This window comes from Pogona vitticeps, chromosome 1 (genome assembly GCF_051106095.1).
Source record: "Pogona vitticeps strain Pit_001003342236 chromosome 1, PviZW2.1, whole genome shotgun sequence".
Classification (NCBI taxonomy): Eukaryota; Metazoa; Chordata; class Lepidosauria; order Squamata; family Agamidae; genus Pogona; species Pogona vitticeps.
Genome location: NC_135783.1, coordinates 282,731,857 through 282,754,513, shown reverse-complemented (window position 1 = coordinate 282,754,513; position 22,657 = coordinate 282,731,857). Strand labels below are relative to the sequence as shown.

Below are 22,657 nucleotides of genomic sequence, written 5' to 3'. Positions count from 1 at the left end.
TATGTGTCGTCAGCTTCTTATTGAGCCATACTCTCTTTGTGAGTCTAGAGAACATGGTAGCTGCTTTGCCAATGCGTTTATCCAGCTCGACATCCAGGGACAGGGTGTCAGAGATGTTGGAGCCAAGGTACACAAAGTCATGAACAACCTCCAATTCTTGTGTGGAGATGGTAATAGAAGGAGGTGAGTACACGCCCTGGCCCATGACTTATGTTTTTTTCAGGCTGATTGTTAGTCCAAAGTCTTGGCAGGCCTTGCTGAAATGATTCATGAGTTGTTGGAGGTCTTCAGCAGAATGGGCAACAATGGGTGCATCATCTGCAAAGAGGAAGTCCTGCATGCATTTCTGTTGGACTTTGGTCTTTGCTCTCAATCTGGAGAGATTAAAGAGCTTTTCATCCATGTGAAAAGGTATGGTGTGGTCCTCAGCCATGGCTTAAGGATCACCACTTTAGTGGCTTTTCGGTTATTTTCTTCACAGATCCCTGTTTCAGTTGTTTAACTTGCCATTCAGTCACACAGTATAATGTTTTCTGTTCCTGTAATTCTAACTTTGCCAGACCCCCCTCTTTTTTTTTTACTTTTCCACTTTTAGTGTGGCCTATTATTCAGCTTTCCAGAAACATGTTTTTCTAATAGTCTGTAATCCCATGGTAGGCCTACCAGGCACATTGCTTGTTGCAGGGCATTTAGTCTTCATTAGTCCCTGGACATATTGCTTGTTAAGTAAAAAAAACATTCTATTAGATTCCCTGGGCATGACAGAAAATATTTTTTGTGTTGACACCATGGCTTAAGGAATCTCTCTATATTTTGTTTAAATAAAACTGAGACATATAACCTGTCTACATGTCATGTAGACATATAACCTGTCAAAATTGGTTGCTCCTTGTCAATGGAATGAAGAAAACTACTGCCACTTGAAATAAGATTGTCCTACACGACCAGTTGATGAGGTTCCAGCTCTTACAAAAGCAATCAAGAATGTTCATTTTAGGGATTGGATACAAAATGCCCACTTTTGTTCATTTTGATATATGAGTTCTGATTCCACATTAACTGTGACAAACTGGCTATGGGTCACTGAGACCATCCCTTGTGGGACAAAGCTGAAATTACAGGGTATGCTTAGACCAGAGAGCAGGAAAGAGGCAATATGACAACTGTCTCCATTTAACTGAAGAACTGTCATGTTAAAAAAAACACCTGCTACCCCAGATGTCAAGATTGAAACCAACACATCTGAATCAAGACAGAAGATTTCAGCTAATTGTTTTGAAGACATATCCAATATTATGGGCTTTGTAATTATGGAACAGATTATCTCAGAATATGCTGCTTTACCATTCACTGGGGTTTTTTTAGATCAGAAATCGAATGGCTATGTATCAGGGATACTATAGTAGTGGGTTTCCTCCATTTTGTGAGTATCAGACCACAGGAATGTTGAGTTCCAAATGGCTTGTTGTAGTATATAAATGATATGATTTAGAGAATTAGTAAGCTATGATGGCTGTGGACCTCATCTGTGTCTAAGCTTAATATCATAGCTAGCATAGCTTGCTGTTTTAAATCTCTCCAGTCCTATGAAGCTCATTTGGTAGCCTCAGGCACACCCTACCCCATGTTGTCTGCCCTTCTCGACCTCATGTGCCTTTTATGGATTAAACACAACAATCCATGAACACTGCCTTTAGAAGAAGGATACATGGGAGACAAAGAAGGGGTTGGGGTGGGGTTTCTTGGCCCAAACTATCTCTTTTGTATGTCTATATGTTTTGTTCCACTGGACTCATATTCTAGCCTGTGTCAATGATGGATTTCAGTGTGAGCCTTTTAATTCTTCCCCATAAGTGCATTAAAGCCTGTTTTTCCGTCTCCCCTGCCTTTATAAAAATTCCAGTCATTCAGTTTGGCAGAAAAACAGCACATGACTAAACATGCAACATAAATAGCAACAATCATAACAAAGCAGTTGCAAACAGAATTTGGGAATGGGGGAAACAAAAACAAAACAAAAGAAGCCATTGCCCAGACCTTGCAGTGCCATAGTATGAATCTGGGGTATATGGCTCAGAAATTTCTGGGATTTTTTTTAAAGATATGGAAGTGCTGTTCTAAAATATGTTTTATGCAAAGAAATGGATAGAAATCTAGCCATGTTTCTTAGTAGTTAAGGGTAAATGCAAACTGCCCTTGCAAACGTGGCTTTGCAGTTCAGTGGCAGGTTCACTCGGGTTACATCACTGTGTCGCACTTGATGGATAGGGAGTAAGGAGTAAGATGACACTCAGGCAGCTTCCCATGAGCCATTTCTAGAATCACAGATTATGACTGGAACAGTTTTTGAAAAACCCTGAATTCTCTAGTAACTGCCAAGTCCTGGAACATATAGACATACTGTTGGTTTAGATATAGAAGTAGATGTCAATTTAGATAAATAGGCATAGATATTCCAAGACACACACATACACAAGCTCATCTAACATTCCACATTTATACAAACACTCTCTCTCTCACACACACACAAATCCACAAAAGTTGAATATACAGTATATTTGCTTAACCACGTCAGTCAGGCAGTGAATGAGTTTTTTCTTCTGTTAGTCATGCTGTGAAACTCGGGGGGGGGGGGCATGGGGCACAGAGTTCAGTTAGAAACTTCAAGGCATCTATGTACCTGGGAAAGTTGGTTGAGAAGGCAAGGGTCAGTATTGGCCAAAAACAAAGGGGAAAGTGAGACCTTCAGTTGATTTCCTGCCTGAGGGGACGTCAAAGCAGTAACAATGGGATTTAACATTTCCACCTTAATTCTTGACTCCAAAAGCTAGTCTGCTCCCTTTATGCAAATTGAGGGAAGATTACAGCTGTGTGAAAGGAAGAGGGGAAGAATATCGCTTTGTTTTGGGTAAACAAGAAAGTGGATTAAGATGTTGATTAAGACAGGCTTGGACTGGGCCATATAATGTATTTAAAGTATTAAAAAATCTGGTTAGATGACTCAGACTTAATCAGAAGATAGTGACTGTGTCCATTTGCCATCCTACAAAGCCATGCCAGGAAGGATGCACTCTATGTATGTCCCAGGACTATGTTACCTCTTTGCTAAGGTGTGAGTATCAGTTAGATAAGTTTAGCCTTCTCTCTCTCTCTCTCTCTCTCTCTCTCTCTCTCTCTCTGTGTGTGTGTGTGTGTCTTAAAGGGCCTTAAAACTGTCTCAGGATTTTCCCAGTATTTTGGGGCATCCTTCTGTAATTGTTTGAAGCATTTGCCTTTTGTCCTTTTAGCCTTTGTTTCTCTCTTTAATACAATACAAAAACATCCCTTTAAGCAGCAGTCTGGATTGTTTGGCTCAGAGGGTTGATGGTACCAAAGCCAGGTCATGCCTTCACCAAGCTACCAGGATTTTTTGGGGTGTTTGTATGAGTGTGGTGGCAGCTCGATCCTTGCAAGGGAGGTACCTTGCTTCTCAGTGCGAGGCCTCATGGATTTTCATTTGAACTCCCTGAAAGCATAGCTGAGTTAATGGTAATGTATGGCACTGGTTCTTAACCTTGGGTTACCCAGGAGTTTTGGACTGCAACTCCCAGAAGCCTTCACCACCAGCTGTCCTGACTGGGGTTTCTGGGAGTTGCAGTTCAAAAGCATCCAAGTAACAAAGGTTAAGAACCACTGATGTATGGGAGTGATACAGTTCCAGTCAGGTTCCATAACCTTCACCACATCTGACTCCTCCAGGATAAATAAGGGGGTAGAGTGGCTATGGTGAGAGATCCTGACCAGGGAATTGTAACACATAATAAAAAAATTGAATTGTGATATAATTCATTTGTAGCATAACATCACACAAACACCATCATAACCCCAATCTCACTCTTGATTTCATCTTGCCGGCTACTGTTGTAAGCAACAAACTTGCATGTATCAGCTCACAGGAGACTCTAGCAATGAGGTAATGCTGAGATGCTTCCGAAGACATTATAGAACTAGGACTCTTCACTAGCTTCAGAACCTCCATGCTTTTCATCCTGGAAGTCAAAGGAAACATGGCAGTGAATGGGGATGAGGTGCTTTGTGACATTGTACATTGCCATTTGTTATCATGGAACAAATCGGTTAACCTCCAGTTTCCCGGCTCTGTAGAATTTGAACCTATTTGCTCATTAAAGGTACATAGCTGCCCCACCGACTGACTGACTGACTGACTGACTGACTGACTGACTGACTGACGTATACTGTATGCTCCCTTTCTTCCCATAAGGGCTCCAAAGTGGTCTTCAACAGTTAAAACTATATGACAACCAACAGTTTTAAAATACCACATAATTGCAATATTAAAAAACCAATTAAGAGCGATTAATACCAAGATTAAAACAATTTAAAAAACATTTAAAGATATCTAACAAAGCATTCCTGAGACACAATTGCTTAAAAGCCCTCCTGAAAAGGCTTTTAAAGACTTGCCTGAGGATGGAAGGACAAGAGGAAGGGGCTAACATGGCTTCTTGCTTCTCTTGCATCTGTGATTATATTAAATATCATGAAAATTCTAACTGGTGCCTAATCAATGAATCTCATATATGGAAACCCTCACTTAGGGGTTCAGCCTTCAGATAACATGTGACGAATGATGTATCAATTGGTAATTATAGACGACTTTAATAATACAGTAGTGCTTCGCTAGACAGTTACCCCGCATGACAGTTTTTTCGCTAGACATTGACTTTTTGCGATCGCTATAGCGATTCGCAAAACAGTGATTCCTGTGGGGGAATTTTGCTGGACAATGTTTGGTCCCTGCTTCACAAACTGATTTTTGCTAGACGACAATTTTGACAGCTTTCCTCCGCGCTCGCAAAACAGGTGTTTTCAGGACCTAAGCTTCTCAAGACAGCAATTTAAACAGCTGATCAGCGGTTTGCAAAGCGGCTTTCCTATGTCCGATCTGTGCTAGACAACGACGATTCTTCCCCATTGGAACACATTAAACAGGTTTCAATGCACTCCAATGTGGAAATGCTTTTCGCTAGACAATGATTTCGCTAAACAGCTATTTCAGTGGAACAGATTATCATCGTCTAGCGAGGCACCACTGTATGACAACAGAACAACAGCCTCTTCCGTATCCTGTCATATACAGGTACCGTTATTTTTAGAGAAAGAAGCAAATGAACTCTTTAAAACGCCAAAAGAAAAAAAATCAATTTAGTATTTTTATTGATCCAATAAAGTGTTCTTTAAACAGATTGCTAGTGAGGGAATGAATTCCATGAAACCTGGGTCAGTGACCAAGGACTTTTTCCCTTATTCCCCAGTGGTTCCAAGAGACCATAATGAGATCTGAACTCATATTTTGATGAATATGAGAGCTTTGATTCCCCCCCCCCTTTCTAAGGCCTTAGCCAAAGGGGAAAAGGCTTTGGCCATGGAAACACTTTGTCTTGTCTCAATGTGGTTGAGGCATAATAATTCCTGTTTTTATTCTTTCTTTTCACATGAACCTCCAGTTTAGATCAACGCTGCAAAAATCTCAGAGGTGCTCCTGGAACTCTCCAAGCTTTTCTGACTCTTTGTTCACATCTTCCTTCTCTTGAGCAAGTGTCCCTGTTCCTAGGCACAATGACATAGATCCCAGATTTCTATAGCATTTGATACTTCTCATCTCAATTTCTTCTTGTCAGAAAATAGTTGGAGTCCCTAGTCTGGAATATGAATTGGTGAAATATTGTAAAAGGAGTAATGTGGGATGGAGAAAGAGAGAATAAAAGCATGTAAGATGGAAAAACTAACTACCATGACAACAGGGAAAATAAATAGAATTTACAGATATACCCCTCACCCTCACTCCAAAAATATAATTAAAGCAGTAGAACAAATGTGATTAAAAACAGGCAGGACTGTGTTAATTACTTGAGATGAAAAGGCAGGAAAAGGTTTGAATTGCAGGTTTGCTGTGGTCAGGTTTTCCCCTACAGCGTACAAAAGAGATGTAATTCAAAAGGTTTCTGTTCCCAGTGCAGTCATGATTTGGCCAGATGCATAGCTCAGAAAAGGCACTTCAGAGGGCTACAATTCCCAGGTTCCTCCAGCCAGAATGTCAATGTTGGGGAGGTTAAATGGTGAACAGTAATTAGTCCAAAAACTAACTTTTCCATTCTCTTCCCATGAGGACTGCTTTATCTGCAGAACAGAGCAGAATCTAGGGCCCCCTCACTATGACAGAGCCAAGTATGGATGCAGAGGAAACTTGTTTGGAATTTGGCTTCCCAAATTCCGTGAACTAGAGAGGAATTGAAGGCATGAGGTTGAATTCCCAGTATAGAGACAAGCCTTGGAGCCTTTATTTCATCACTGCTCAGACATGTTGATTCAGGTCATGGTGACATGCAGGATCAAAGATAACTGGAATCTTTAAGATCTGTGTTAAAGTGAATCAAAACAGACAGTCTGGATTGAGTTGTTGGTCTAAACTAAAATAGACCCATTGAATCAACAGTGGGACAGTGACTTGATACTTGTGCAAATCCCACTGATTCAATAGCTCTTCTCTAACTGGAACCACCAGCCAGTCCTGTCTCAAGGCTATGCAGAAGCAAAGCTCCCATACAGATTGTGATTGCTAGCCTGCATTTTGATAATGTTCCCTATGCTTCCTTACTCTGTTTATTGACCTCCAGAAGCAAGCTGTCTGCTTGGCCATCAGTATTCCTAGTGCAGAAGTCAAACACAAAGAAGAGCAGGGTCTAACCTTGAAATCAGATGGCAGTCAATTACTGCATGTTGATTGTTTGTGATTATGAGTTCAAAACAAAACAAAACAAATTTGTTACTGATATTTAAAAGATCAATTTACCAATAGTGGCCAAAAAGCTATGGTTCTTTATGTCAATGTAAGGGCAATGGTGTAAATTGCAGCAGTGAATTGCAGTTAGTTAATAAATTACCACTTGTATTTCTCACTGCACGCCCATCACATGACTCAGACCACAAAAAGGTATAAAGCAAAGCGTGCTGCTTATATACCACCCCATAGTGCTTCAAACACTCTCTAGGTAGTTTACAAGCAGCAGCTCATTAACTACAGTAGTAGCAATTTGCTGCCTTGATTTTTACCATTGTACTTACTCTGGTGTAAATAACCACTGGGATTCTGCCCATGACATTGTTTCTGGACTCTAGAGGTCATCTTCAGAGTTATTCACAATGCTTGTGAAGTAGGGTTATCAGACAAGATGCTGTTCAATCCCACACCTTCCTACAGGATTTTCTGCCTTTTTTTCCCCTCCTTCCCCAGATTCTCTGGCTAGCAAAATGTCCACAGTTTCTTTCCAGGAAATCCTGTGCACAGTTCTTTAGATGCTGCACAAGAACTGGTACTTCCCAGACAATGCCTTATCAATACCTAAATAAATCTTATCTACTGCCATACAAGCAAAAATACTTCAGGCCCAAAGGGAGCAGAACTGTCATATTTAATCTGATACAGAAATTGGCCAAGAAGTCCCTCCTTCCTGCCCAAAGACGAAGAAGAAGAAACAGTGCTCAACATTTCTTCTTACCTGCACTAAAAAAAAATGCTGAGTTCTCATTAGATCCTTATTTTGAGGTGTATAAATCAATTCATTGCCTTCCTAAAAATTAAATGCACGCTTAAAAGGCAGGAACTTAATAAAATGTGTCTATTTTTGATTGTCAAGCTTTCCCCATAATTTTATTATTTAAAACCCTCAGAGACATCTGTGTGCTTCATTTATGCATAACTATATAATTTCTCCCTTTTTTTCCACAGTGGTGAATTTCTGTTCCTTCCCTCATGCCTGCCCCTCCCCAACCCTTCAATTTGTGTTCCTTTGGATTTTATTGCACATGTTTCAGAGCTGCTTTAATAGGTCATATTTTGACTGTGGTGCTTTCCTCATTTTTTTCTTTCAACTTTTAAAGAGTTATAAGTGGATCATAAGATACACTGGAATGTCCGTTGCTCAGAGATATAATGGGTTACTGGAATGCACAAGCTTTGCATGGGATTTCAGTGCACACACTGTAAATCTTCTAAAGAGGTGAAGGCTACCACACATCTCTTGGATCCTTGCCCTTCCTAGCTTATAACAGCTGCCAGGAAGAGACTGGTCCAGTAGGTAGGAGGAGTGGTGAATGCCTCCTTGCAACAGTGAAGGAGTCCCACATGCTTTAAGGAGGCAATAGTTAGACCATTGCTGAAAAAGCCCTCCTTCGACCCCACAGGACTGGATAATTACCAACCAGTCTCTAATCTTCCATTCTTGAGCAAGGTGCTAGACTTAGCAGGTCATGGCTTCTCGGCTCCAGGAATTCCTAGATGAGATGGATTATCTAGATCCATTTCAATTTGGCTTCAGATGTGGTTATGGGACAGAGATTGCTTGGATCACCTTGGTGGATGATCTATCTGGGAACTAGACAGTGAAAATGTGTTCCTTTTGGTTCTGCTGGACCTCTCAGTGGCTTTCGATACTATCAACCATAGTATTCTTCTGGGGGCATCTCACTGGGATGGGACTTGGAGGCACTGCTCCATGGTGTCTCTAGTCCTTCCTGGAGGAGATAACTCAGAAGGAGGTGCTGGGGGATTCTTCTTCAACACCCTGGCCATTGGCCTGTGGTGTCTCCCTCAGGGTTCTGTTTTGACTCCTATGCTAGTTAACATCTGCATAAAACTGTTGGGAGAGATTCTCCTGAGTTTTGGGGTTCAGTGTCACCAGTATGCAGATGACACCCAACTCTGCCTGTCCTTGCCATCGAAATCTGAGGAAGCTATTTCAGCTCTAGATCAGTGTCTGACATAAGTAATAGACTAGATAGGGGTGAATAAACTGCAACTTACTCCAGACAAGAGAGAGGTGCTCTTGGTCAGTTGAAAGGCAGATCAAGGAATAGGGATGCAGCCTGTGTGGGATAGTGTTACACTTCCCCTGGAAACACATGGTAGCCACCATCTCTTTAGAAGCACCTTCTGAATTTCTGCTGGACTCATCTCTTAGCCTGGATGCCCAGGTATCAGTGGGAGTTCATTTGCACAGGAACCAGAAGTTCATTTGCACAATTAAAACTAGTGTGCCAGGTGTGCCCACTACTAGAGAGGTCTTATGTGGCCATAATGACACATGCCTTGATTACATCCTGGCTGGATTACTGTAACATGCTCTTCATGGGGCTGCCTTTGGAAAGTGTTTGGAAACTTCAGCAAGTCCAAAATGCTGCAGCCAGATTATTACTGGGGCTGGTTGCATGGATCCCATAACATCGTTCTTATAGCAGCTCAACTGGTTCTGATCTGGTCCCAGGCACAATTCAAAGTGCTGGTTTGAACCTCTGAAAACTTAAACAGCTTGGGTTCAAACTATCTCAAGGACTGTGTCTCCCTCTTTGATCAGCCCTCCCATCTGTGGAGATCATTAAAGCCTTTCTCTCACCACCTTTACAAGTACATTTAGTGGGGACATGAGAGGGGGCCTTCTCTGTCCCTGTACCCAGACTCAGATCTCTTCAGAAAGCTTCTCCCTTAGTGTTTGGCTATCTGAGAGGGGTTTCCAAATGGGGTGTTGTGCCTTTGCTGCTTTGAAGGTGTTTTTGGTGTTGATCTTGTTTACCATACTTAGTGTGGTATTCGTTTGATTATTTTAAAATATTTTACGCTAAAGTATTATCTTTTAATGATGTCAGCTGCTTTGGGTACTTCTTAAGGAAAAAGACAGGTTAAAATGTTTTAAATAAAATAATTATATCAGATTTTTCCACACACCGCAGCACATGCCCATATAATGCATAGTTCTAATAAGCAGCAGAACAGCAATTTAATATTGTATTCATTAACCAACCAAATGTGAATCTTAAGGTACCATTGGTTTCAGTGGAAAAGTTGCTGAAATTTGGCTGAATATTTCCAGTTGTTTGTTCATCTATTTCTTTGTGAGTTTCTTTTGTTTTGTTTTTGGCTGCCAGAAATTGTGGACAAAACTGGCCAACAAAGTTAGGGGCAATTTCCTTGCTTTTGGTCTGGAAAAGGAAAGATAAGTGGCACTAGTTTTGGAATTACCTCCTGTTCTTTTGTTGTAAGAGGAGGTAGGAGTTTATTTCAGTGCTTGAGCATAATTGCTTTTAAAATGAATTAATAGAAGACCTGCTCAAGTCATCCATAACTGAGTTATGGTAGAATGGTACTCTGGAACCCCTGCCACAGCTTAGTTAGGAATGCTTTCAGTATGCTAATACCTTGGAAGACAGGAAGAAATTTCAAAAATATATGGACAGGCTTGAGCACTGTGCTGAAAACAGCAGGACATTTAACAGGGACAAGTGCAAAGTTATACACCTAGAGGTGACGACAAAATGCACAGTTACAAGATAGGGGATACATGGCTTATTAATACTACAAGTGAGAAAGATCTTGGAATTGTTGTAGATCAAAAGCTGAATGGGAGCCAACAGTGTGATGTGGCTGCAAAAAAGGCAAATACTATTTTAGGATTCATTAGCAGAAGCATAGTCCTGCAATCCCTTGAAGTACTAGTTCTCCTCTATTCAGCAATGGTGTGTGTGTGTGTGTGTGTGTGTGTGTGTGTGTGTCTGTCTGTCTGTCTGTCTGTCTGTAGTGAGTGAGTGAGTGAGTAAGTGAGTGAGTGAGTTTTAAATGCTATATTTAAAAGATATATATATATATATATATATATATATATATATATATAGAGAGAGAGAGAGAGAGAGAGAGAGAGAGAGAGAGAGAGAGAGAGAGAGAGAGAGTTTTAAATGCTATATTTAAAAGCTGTTTGCAAATAAAAAGCCAGCTCTTCAGCCAAAGGTACTTCCTCATGTGCTATTTTTCTATTTGCAAAGACCTTTCTCCCCCCTATTTTCAGTACAAGGACACACTCTAAAGTGGTATAGATCATGTGCTGTCTGGAATTGTAGTGTCTGTTCTGTCACCTAACAGGCACTAACAAATAATCTCGACCTCATTCTGCTAAATTTGCAGATTCCTCACCTCATGTGTCACAGAAATTACTTCACCCATGATTGCATCTCAGAAGCAGCCATATTGCTGATCATTTTCTAGTTTCTTTCACAGCAAGGGACTAATTTTATACACAATTACATACTTCTGTGTCCAAGGTATGCAAGCCAAAGACACAAAACCCTTTATGTGAACAGAAGGTTGAATGATTTCATGCCATGCCCTGGTAGTCTAATTTGCAACACTTATTATGAAGTATTTTTTGAAATAAGCAAAAGAAGCACTTTCTAAAATATCTTTCTTTTAGCAAACTTAATCTTAAATACACAAGACAAAATCCTGTTACTGGGGGCGGGGGGAGGTGTGCAGGTGGAGTAGATGTGCAAGGGGTTTGCACCCTGTAGAAATGCATCAGTTGTGCAATCTCAGAGGACTCTTGTGAGGACAAAATAGGAGGCATATGAAACATGTTTGCACATCGGACTGACTCTGAATATTGGCGAAATGCAGTTGAATGAAGAAGTAAACAAACCCTTATTCACTCCTCTGACACACTGATTCCTTGCTCATGTCTTATAAAACAAGGCTGAGTTATTATTTATTTGGTGTTTTTGACTCATCTCCTATTTTCGGAGAAAGCTGCTATTAACAAGTTTCATGCCAAATTAGCTATTATTTAATGTTTTTGTGTTTCTGATGAGAATTCAGCTCTTTTCCAGACTCCAGATTTAATAGAATTAAGATGTATTCTCTTATGAAGTGTTGAAATCATCCACTCAATAGCTTGTGCTTGTGATCTTAGGGCAACTGAGTGAGACCTCACACACAAATAAATCAGGTGTGGTTCTGAGGCTGCATTAAGCTCCTAAGATGTTTTGTGTTCCCAAGCCATTTTCTAGTGCCTCCCTTTTCCTTCAAATGGGGGTGGGTGGGTAGGTGAGTTGCTGCTCCTGGAAGTTTATTTTTCAAATAGATTGTAGCTCCTGGGTTTTTTTGTTTGCTTGCTTTTTAAGTGTTGCAGATTTTTACATTTCTGGTAAAATTCTCAGCAAAAGTAAAGAGAACCACAGAGGAAAAAAGCTTCACATTTCCTAGAGTTCAGCTCTTTCTCATTAACAGGCACTTAAAGGCTCAGTAACTTCCTCTTAGATATTTGTAGGACAAAGAATACAGACTTGTGTATGCTGCTTTCTTTACTGCTCACTTATTAGCAACCAACCAAACAGATCAACAGCAAACAAACAAGCAAACAAGCAAAACACCAACTGCTACCAATTAATGAGAGAAAGGGATAGAACATTCAGCAGAGAAGCAGGATTTCTCTTTGAATTTCAAAAGCTGGAAGGAATGGTTGGTTAGTGCTGGATAGACAGGCAACAAACCAAAAAGTCCCTCACAATCACTCAAATTGCAGATAGCATGTGAGGGTGGGTATACATAAAACTCCACCAAAATGGACTTATGTATACATAGCCACTTTTAGGTTCCTTGTTTGCAATTTTGTTGATCCCTGGCAGATCCAGTGGGCAAGATTTGTCCCTCCCAGAGATACCAAATTTACATATATCTGAAATAAATGTTTAAAGTTACAGGCTGTGCAATATGTGGTCTGCATTAGCAGAGGTTTAGGGAGTAATTAGATATGCCTGTGTTGGTCAGCCATAACCCATTATAAATTAAAATGTGAGTCTTTCTTTGCTCGATATGGCACTTAGGGATAAAATGTATGTACACAATGGCTCTCCTACTATTGGCCAGATCAACAGTAAACTAACAAATATGACTGCCTTCAGCAACAGTCTTCAGCAGACTCAAGAGAGGGGGAAAAGACACAGCAAAGAGGCAAGGCTCTTTTAATTCAGTGGCAGGAGGAAAATATTGGTTAGTGCTGAAAAGACTGATAGTCACCCCAGTCCAGAAAGGTTCCTCCTAGCTGCACCTTATTCAGGCAGTATGCAAGGTTTTAAAAACTCCAAGAAATTGTCCTTACCATCACTTGTGAATGTGACCTAATGGACTTTCTCTAGCACTGAACTTTACGCAATAGACATTTTGTGGGGGAGGGTTTGAGCTTAATCTCACAGCAGTCTCACAGCTGTGATTCTTCTTGAATTTTGTTGAAAGGCATGTCTTTGGTTTTTTGTATGCTAGCACTGCTTTGTTAGAAGACAAAAGAAATTATCATTATCAGTAAAGCAAGAAGCAGTATGGCATCAATTTGCCATTGACGAACCTATAAGAGGAGAAGCAAATAATGGAAAACACCAAATAGTTTCTAAGCTGCATCTTCTTCCAGTAAGGAAACAGCTTTTTAAGGGCAAAGGGCCAACATAAAACATATGTACTGCATTTAGTGCTCTCATACAACAGCTGACTTGAAGGAACGGACACCGGTACTCTTCTCCTTGCACCAGAATGGAAACCAGTTAGACAGAAGCATTTCAGAACACAAGAAGAACAAAGTTAGATTGCACCAGTAGTCCTATCTAATCCACACTGACCATCCACTTCTGCTATGGAAAGCCCACAAGAAAGGGTATCAATGTGACAGTACTTGTCCCATGTTCATTTCCCATCAATTTATGCCCACAGATATCTTGTCACTAGTGGTGGAAGGGGTATATATCCATCATCATTATTAAAGTCACCAATGATAGCCCAATTCTCTACAAATATCTCGAGCACCATTTTAGAATTATTAAGGTTGGTGGCTATTCCACAACTTCACACAGTGTGCTACTGTGTGGAGTTCCAGCCAATGTAAGTGTGCAGATTTGTGCTGTTAGACTGCAACTCTCAGAATTCTGCTGGGGTCGGGGAATTCTTGGAGAATTTTGGGAGTTGCAGTCCAGTTCAGGGAGGTGCTTCCTGGGCAATTATGGGAGCAGCAATCCAAAAATATGTCTACAGACTATATACAGATGGCTGTGGTGACAAATCAAGAAGACAGGCAACTCTAATATGCATTTCCTTCTGGCTATCCACTGCTGTCATTTTTCACTTAAGGCATCCCTATGAATAAATTACATCCACAAAGATCTATCATTAACTGCCTTTCTTAGTTAGGTGTTGCAAACTACAGGGCATGGCCTCCTTTACTGGTCAATCTATTCCATATTAAGTTTTCCTCCTTCCAGGTGCCTTAATTTTACGAGCATTATTGTCTTTTCCAGTGTGTCTTGTTTTCTCATATAGTGGACCTTGACTTACAGACGGCTTGACTTACAGACTTTTTGAGTTACAGACTTCTCTGGCCGCAAAATTTAGGTTTGACTTGCAGACTGAGATTTGACTTACAGACCAGAAAAAAACCAAAATGGAACAAAAACGGCCTGTTACGGGATTAATCGGTTTTCAATGCACTGTAGGTCAATGGAGACTTGACTTACAGACTTTTTGACTTGAGAACCGCCTTCCAATACAAATTAAGTTCTCAAGTCAAGACCCCACTATAATATGCCCATGGTACTATAGTTTATTCATTTTGGCTTCTGGTGACAGTCCAGGCTTGATCTGAGCACTTAAGGGTAAACATTTGACTTGGAGCTTCTGATGCTCCCTTCCTGTTCTGTAAATATATTTCTCGGTTTTCCAGCCTGTACTTAGATTGCTTTTCCATTTGGATTGCTTGGCTCTTACCTCATTGCCTTGGCTGTTAACTGGTTTATTTCACATTTTCTTAACAAGAATACCTGTACCTGCCTGCATAACAATTTTGTATAACCTCCACCTTTAATACATCAATGTAGTGGATTTGAAGGCAGATTAAAACACACAGATTGTGTTTAGTCATATAATTTCTGTGATGCCTGTAGGTCTTCTAATAACAAATGGTGGTTTACACCAAGTTTAAACTTCATTCTAGGGTTGCCAGTTCTTGAGGCACTGCTGAAGTCTCAGGAAATTGCTGTTTCCCCAGGTATCCAGCAGGAAGACATATCTCAGGGTAAACAGCACTTAATGAGATGAACGTTTTGTTAAAACATCATCTGCCACCCATTCCTAGATAGAATCAGGGCTCACTGGCTCAGCTTTAATCTGTTGTTTACATGCTGCTACAGTGCTGGAACATCAAGAATTAAGAGTCAGGCACAGCAGGAGAGCTGGTAGATGGATACACTTGTCCCTATTGTTCCTTTTGGAACAAAGTGGAGATATGGAGGACTAGCATCATGACTTGTGAGCTTTTTTTTTGTTGTCCTTGTTCTGGCAGCAATAATGCAGGGCCTGGAAGAAGCTCTCTGTGGGTAAGTGGGGAGCTTTCTGGGAGCTCCAGCAGCAGCACTGACTCTGGTACGACTTCTCATGTGTCATAAGTATCTGTTAAATATAGGTGTCAGGTTTACCTTGTCATCTAGGTTCTACCCAGGTCCTGTGTCTATTTAGCAAGAATCTTGACATGATTGTATCTGCATTTGGTTGACCCAAGGAATGTTCTGGTTTCACTCCAAATCCTTGATTGCTTCACCTCTTTGACGTTACAAGAAACACCATTAGTCATCAGATGTAAAATGTAAACGAGTATGGACAAAGAGGTGCTTTTTGTTGTTGTTTTTTACAAGCCCTATTCTAGAGTTGTCTTCCACACAGATATATTTGGTGGGGGCATGGCTGTCCATAAGGCCCTCATTCACAACCTCCATCGGTTGTGTGTCCCTTACCAGTGTTGTTGTCGTAGAAAGAATGTTTGCAAAGAGGAGGAACCTGTTTTGTGTAAATACCTCCCCTCCCCCCCAAATCCCAGTGATGCAAGTTTCTAAATAGTTCCGGGACCTAAGAGGGCTAGCTTTAACATTTATCCCCAACTCACTTCAAGTGGTGGGGCTTTGGAGAAGGCAAAAGAACGGCTCTTCCTTTTCACTGCTGCCCAGGGCCATCACGAGAAATACCCCTTCCCTCCTTCTGATCTCTTCCCAGCAGCGTGTGCTGCATCAAGAAGAACATGAAGAGGTGGTGGCAATGGGGCTTCCAGAGGCATCACTCAGAGCCCTGTGAATGCTATTTCTGAGGGGGTCCTCTGGATCAAAGCATGATGGGAATGGTGATCTCTGGGGCTGCTAGGCTCCATACCTCACTTCCAAGAGCCTTCTTGTAATCATCATTCACAAAAAGGAGCCAGATTTGTGGAGAGCCAGCCCTGCATTTCTGGACGTCACAGTGCTGCAGAAAGTCTTGTTTCTCTTGGAAAAGTGCACACAGCTGGGAAGAGTTCAGAAACAGAAGAATTGGTCTTTAATTTGCATTTGCTGGGGGCGGAGTGGGGGACATGGTGTTTTGGAGAGAGTGATGGCTTAGCCCTAGGGGGGAAGGTGCTTTCCTTTCCTCTGCAGGCAGTGAACATGCTTAGGTTGCACCTGGGACCATAGCTGTATCTGCACTGTACAGTCATGTCAAATTGATACTGCTTCAGCCATCATGGTTTCCTCCTAAAAAATCCTGGGATTTGCTATTTGATGAGATACTTGGAATTGTCTGCTGGAGAATTGACTACAGTTCTCCAGCAGCTGAGAAGCTGAAAAACCCAGGATTCCTTAGGATGGGCTCCTAATGTCTAAACTGATGTAAAACCAGCTTTACTATGTTGTGCAGATGCACGTCAAATTTTTGTTTCCAATATTTGAAAATACGTGTTGAAACTATTCATTAGATTCCTAACCAAAGACAAGTGGCACATACAGTAATTCACTGATTAGAAATAAATCAGATAGAGGTTTTTTTTTTCCTGAAGGAGCTGGAAAAAATCATATGCCAAGTAGAAATAGGTTAATTTTTGAGTTACTGCTAGCTGTCCACGGCCAGTGGATTCAACAGTGTTTACATTTTATTCATGGAAAATTGGCTTCATGTTTATCCTTGTCAGGATGACAGTGTATGGAGGCAAGATGAATCATTGTTACAAATGAACTGCTTCTGACCCTCCCTTAGTTTCTTGCCTAGATCTATGGGAACATGAGTTCCCAAGGAAACCTCAGGTCATGGCAATGACCAGCTGTACTAAGTACATTTGATGAGAAAGCTGTGACTCTTCTTGTCCTATACCGATCTTGTGACAATCATGCCTTCCTAAACTCAATGCTGGACCAAAGTATTGGCTGTCTTTGATGATTTTGATGACTGCTTAGAGACTGCAGCTACGTACACCTCCCGACAGCTACCCCTTCTTCACAGTGACACACTAGGGTTCCATCAACTGCTGCAGCATCTTGCAGACTATTGTTCAAGCTAAGAGGATGCTTGTTGTAGTTTTAGCTGTCAGTATTGAAAGATAAACATCTGCCTTGTCAGGAGCACAATCCAGAGGGCCATGTGATATTCCCCATCAAAGAACTGCTGGATAGCTCAGTGGTTTAGGTCTCTGGATGTGAAGCCAGAGGTTGAGAGTTCGATTCCCCACTGGGCCTCTTTATTAGGGGCTGGACTCAATGATCCATAGGTTCCCTTCCAACTCAGCAGTTCTAAGGTTGCTGTTGTTGCTACTCAATGGAGCATCACCTTCAACACCACCACTGCCATCATGGGGTGATAATATGCATTGTACTAGGTTTTTCCCCTGATACCTAAGAATCAACCATTCCATCCAGGAGGACAATATAAAGGACAAGAAAATAAGAGGCGGTGATAAGCAGGGAGATCTATGCATATTTGATTACAGTTTAGGAACAGTAAAGCATTGGGCTCAGCTTTTGAGTAGCTGTTGTGTAAGCACATTCTCAGATACATTGAAAGGAACAATTTGGATTTCACTCATACTGTCTAAGATAAATAATAATATAATGTTTCTCAGTTTGACTGTGATGTTCATTCTTTCATTCATTCATTTTATTTCTGTTCTACCTTATTCCCTCAAGTAGGACCTTCCTTTGAAAAGGCTAAAATATTATGCTCACCACTGTGCCTGCCCAGGCCAGGGGTAGCAGGGAGGTCTTCTCAGCCATGGGTTCCATAGAATCACAACTAGATTTGTGCTAGAACTAGATTTTATTAATGTACAGGGTTGGGGTACAAAGCTAGGTTGGGTGCTGGCTGCTCCCATCTCAACAGTTTGCGGGGGGGGGGGGGCTAAATTGGCCAGGTCCAACCTTTGCCTGAACCTAAGTTCCACTCACTGGGTTTGCTCTGTCCATAGTCCTTGGCTGAGGCCTAGTTCTCCACACTGACCCCTGCCAGCAAATACCCTTTAGGGACAGCTTTCATTGTTGGGCGTGCATAGGCTCTCATAGCCCCCAAGTCCCTGTTGCTTCTGATCTTGACACTTCTTCTTCCAGCACCTTTGTTGGGACCCAGGTGCCTAGTTTGTCTCCAAGGTGTCCAGGGGGTCAAGGTGGGTGTGGGTTGAAGAGTGGCGTGCTTCTTCCTTGCATAGGCCTTTTAGCCAGTTGCACTTTGACTCACTTCCCAATTTTTGGGTTTTGCACAATCAGTGGGCAGTCCTCATCTAAGGCACAAAATACGGGGTCCAGCTCTTCCTTTGCCTCTTCCACTCTCTTTGTGTTCAACTCTTCCACCCTCCTCCACAATCTCCAACTCCACCCCCCCCATTGCCTCTGTCTCCTTTCCATGTCCCCCTGGTGCCCTGCTGCTGGGATCTCCATTGGGTCTACTAGGGGGCATGGGGTGATGGTGGATGGCCCATCTAGGATGACTGGAGCAGCCTCCTCACAAACATGCATGAAATAAGTCTCTCAGTAAGGCAAGGAAATAAAATAATAAAGCAATGGTTAATTTGCCGTAGCGGTGGTATCTCTGAAATTTTTTTTCTACATGTGCAAATGCTCATGACAGGTTATTATATCTCCCTAAGGTAAGTAGTGGCAGTACTGTCTGTATTTCTCTGCAGTAGTAGTATTGTTACACACATTTTACAAGTAGGATTTGAAGATGCCATATAGTGATCAGAGGTGTAAATAGCAATCTTGGTATCTTGAGAAAGCAGCACAGTCTCTTACTACCCTAAGTCAGCCCTCTGAGAAAAACAAGGAGGAGACTGGGGTACCCCACCCCAAAAAGAAAGAAAAAGTTATGCTTTTAAAAAAAAAGAGGGGGAGCAAATAAGAAGCAAATAGAGTTATAGGTTGTTGCCACTTATTTTCCTAACATTCACCAGTAGGTTCATGTCTAGATTTCACCAGCCTCTAAATCTTAGTACTCTGAAGCAAAAATCCTAATTGCCCTTGCCCTAGTTATGGTTCTGACACTGATTTCTCAAAGCAACCCATTAAGTCTGATAGAACAGGATCAAATCATAGAATAATTGAACTGGAAGGGGCTTATGAGGCCAAACCCCTGCTCAACACAGGAATCCAAATCAAAGCAGATCTGACAGAGGGTTGTCCATTTTTCTCTCAAATGGCTACAGCATTGGAGCGCTCACCACCTCTCGAGGTAATTGGTTCCATTATTGTACTGCTCTTAACAGTCAGGCTGCCTTTCCTGGTATTCAACTGAAATCTGGTTTCCTGTAACTTGAACCCATTGTTGCACATCCTTCACTCTGGGATGATCGAGAACAGATCCTGCCCCTCCTCTGTATGACAACCTTTCAAGTTTTTGAAAAGTGCTGTCTTATCTTCTTTCAGACTTTCTTCATAGGGTTTGGTTTCCAGTTCCTTGATTATCCTTGTTGCCTTCCTTTGGACTTGTTCCAGTTTGCTGGCATCCTTCTTAGTGTGGTGTACTGGACACAGTAGTCTAGATGATGCCTAACCAGTGCTGAATAGTGGGGAACTAGGTTCTCACAAGATTTGGTGACTATACTTCTGTTAATGCATCCTAAATAGCATTTGCCTTTTTTGCAACCACATCACACTGTTGGCTTGTATTCAGCTTTTGAGCAACTCCAAGGTTCTTCTCACATGTAGTATTACTAAGCCAAGTATCCCCCATCTTGTAAATATGCATTTGTCTCCCCCCCCCCCGTGGCTCAATTTCGCACAGTTCCCAATCACAGTTACCTTCCACTAGATACAGCAAAGCAGCCAAGAGTATCTTCCTGAATTCCTAAAGAGTATATTTATAGTAGGCTGTAAGCTGAATGTAACAATGCTTGCTCATTTGCAGGATAATGCCATTTTGGAAGGCACACAGCACTGGAATGGTAGTGGGGTATGGTTGGTTGTTAATAATATATACTGCTTGGATTTAACCACTATTTTCTTTCAAGCAAGATTATCTACCAAACTGTTTGGGAAGGGGGGAAAATCTGGAAAGCTGCCTTCCCAAAACCTTGATGAGATTTCCATAGGGATAGTTACAGCATCTGCAAAGTTGCCAAAACTGAAACCAATATTTCTCCGCCAGTTCTTATTTTCTCCTGTCTTGCCCCCCTGTCCTTGAAATACCAAACATAATTAGATCATGCTATGAGTCTATTGTCTGCCAATATTCCTGGTTTAAATGAGACTGAACTACACGACCTTACTAAAAGGCTCTTCATCCTACTGATCTGTTTGTTTTACATGTGTGTTACAGAAGAAGAAGAAGAAGAAGAAGAAGAAGAAGAAGAAGAAGAAGAAGAAGAAGAAGAAGAAGAAGTTTGGCTGATTCAGTCAGGAGTGAGAGCTGTTCCTCTTAATCTCATCCAACAGTTTTATTCCCCCACTGATAATTTATCTGTTTACACTGGAACTTTATATTACGTGCAAACTTACTGACACCACAAGTGTTCAAAAATATTGGGATTACAATGGATTTTTAATTATCATGCAATACACAAATATATATTTAAAGTAACCTCTGTTTCTACTTCTTGAAAGCCATTTTCCATTTATGCTTGTAACTGAATTCAAGTATTTTCCATGCCTATTTCGTGCCTGCAGCATGTGATATTAAATGTATTGTGTTTATTGCATAAAGAAAAGGTGGTACCCTGCATCCCCTGCTGTTGTCTTCCAGAGTTCTCAAACATTCACCTCTGTCTCTTTTTGTTTTCCCCTTGAAATGGCAGTTTTTCTCCATTCTTTACTTCATATACACACATCTAGGGTAGGTCATATTTAACAGCAAGGAAGAAAGATATGTCTCTAATCATTTTCTCTGATATCTTACACCTTCTTCCTATATTCCAAGTGGTTTTGTATCAAGAATACATCTTCTAACAATCATCTATTGACATACATAGATTACCTATCTGTGGGTCTGAGCTGAGGCAAGAACCTCATTCTGTCACTTTGGCAGAGCAGGGACAATTCCTGAGGTTGGATTGCTTATTCTTCTTGTGGACTGTTTATCACAATATGGCTAAGACAGAGTGTGGAGTCTTGACAGGGAAGGAATAGTGGAAACAGGTGGAAACCCACCCACCCTGAATTTGTACCCAGCCACTCTCCTAGAATGCTCTGCTCTTTGTGTATGTACAGCCATCTTTTTTGGGTAACGTGTTTCCTCTATTTTTGATTCTCTCTCTCTCTCTTTGGGAGGAAGTGGCTTTCACAAATGGCTATTCTACTTGGTGGGAAGATTCTGCTCATGTTCAGAGACTGTTTGTTTTAGGAATTAGGGTGTTGGGAATTTTCATACAAATAATAACTCAATACTAGTGGCATCCGTCATCTAGGCAGATAGGACATTTTGTTGTGCCAAGAGTCATAGTTCGTTGCAGAATTCATGCAGAACTAGACTGCATTAGCTAGGAATTTTATAGCATTGTCACCTAAACAGTTGTAAACGGTCTCCCATCTACAACTTTGGTTATACTTGTTGTTACTATTTGTTTTTCAAGAGCAAAAATCATTGGAACAAAAAACAGTCTCAGCTAAACATTTTTCCCCATTGGAGGTTCCCCCCCCCCCGCCCTGGTTCCAGACAAAGCAAGGGGTTGAGAGGTAGGGAAAGTCCTATGCCATTCTGTGGACAAAAGAAGATCAGCTGGTATGAATCTCAGATCAAAAACAATCCCTCCTCCCATGAATAGAGAAAGTAGAAGACAATAGCAATCTTAAACATCACCACTTGTATGAAACAATTTACCTTATTCATGAATGTGTGAAAAGCAGCTATTTGCTTTTAGGTCGGATTTGGGCATTTCAAGAAGAGTCAGAGCTCACTAGAGAATAAATGCATGGCTGCCCCATCAACAAGTAAGTTGTGTTCATCTGCATTTTGCAGTTACTGTATTTTGCTGTGGTCTTGAAGTATCATTGGGAACTGATAATGTAACCTCACATTACTGTAACTTCATAGTACAAAGGGTTTATGGGAGTAATCAGTCCTCGCTGGTATAAAGCAAAGCAAAAAGCAAAGTGTGGTGCTTATATACTGACCCATAGTGCTTAAACCACTCTCTGGATGGTTTTTTATTTAATTATGCAGACTACACATTGCCCCTACACCCAGCAATGTGGATAATCATTTACTTACCTTGGAAGAATGGAAAGCTGAGTCAACTCTGCGCTGGCTACCTGAGGTTCTTAGGATTGAGCTTAGGTTGTGAGCAAAGTCTTGATTGCAGTACCTCAGTTTAACCACTGCACCACAAGGCTTGGTACAAGCAAAAATTGGGGGGGGGAGGGGAATTAGTAGCATAATTCATCTGGCCAGAGTGGTTGCTCTATTATGTGTGTTGCGATCTTGAGGTGTAATGAAATGACCAGATAAGCCAGAATCCTGCTTATATTTAGCTGTGTAAGAAAAGGTTCATTCTGCACATCCTTCCACTTTTCTCATCACTTC

General features: G+C 41.3%; 1 long non-coding RNA gene across 1 annotated transcript; it reads left to right on the top strand.

Moving 5' to 3' along the window:
- The first annotated feature begins 454 nt into the window (after window positions 1–454).
- Window positions 455–20,858, top strand: LOC144586009 (uncharacterized). The gene is made up of 2 exons (XR_013540686.1): window positions 455–3,112; window positions 20,459–20,858. It is a non-coding gene; the product is annotated as an uncharacterized LOC144586009 (long non-coding RNA).
- Window positions 20,859–22,657: the final 1,799 nt, after the last annotated feature.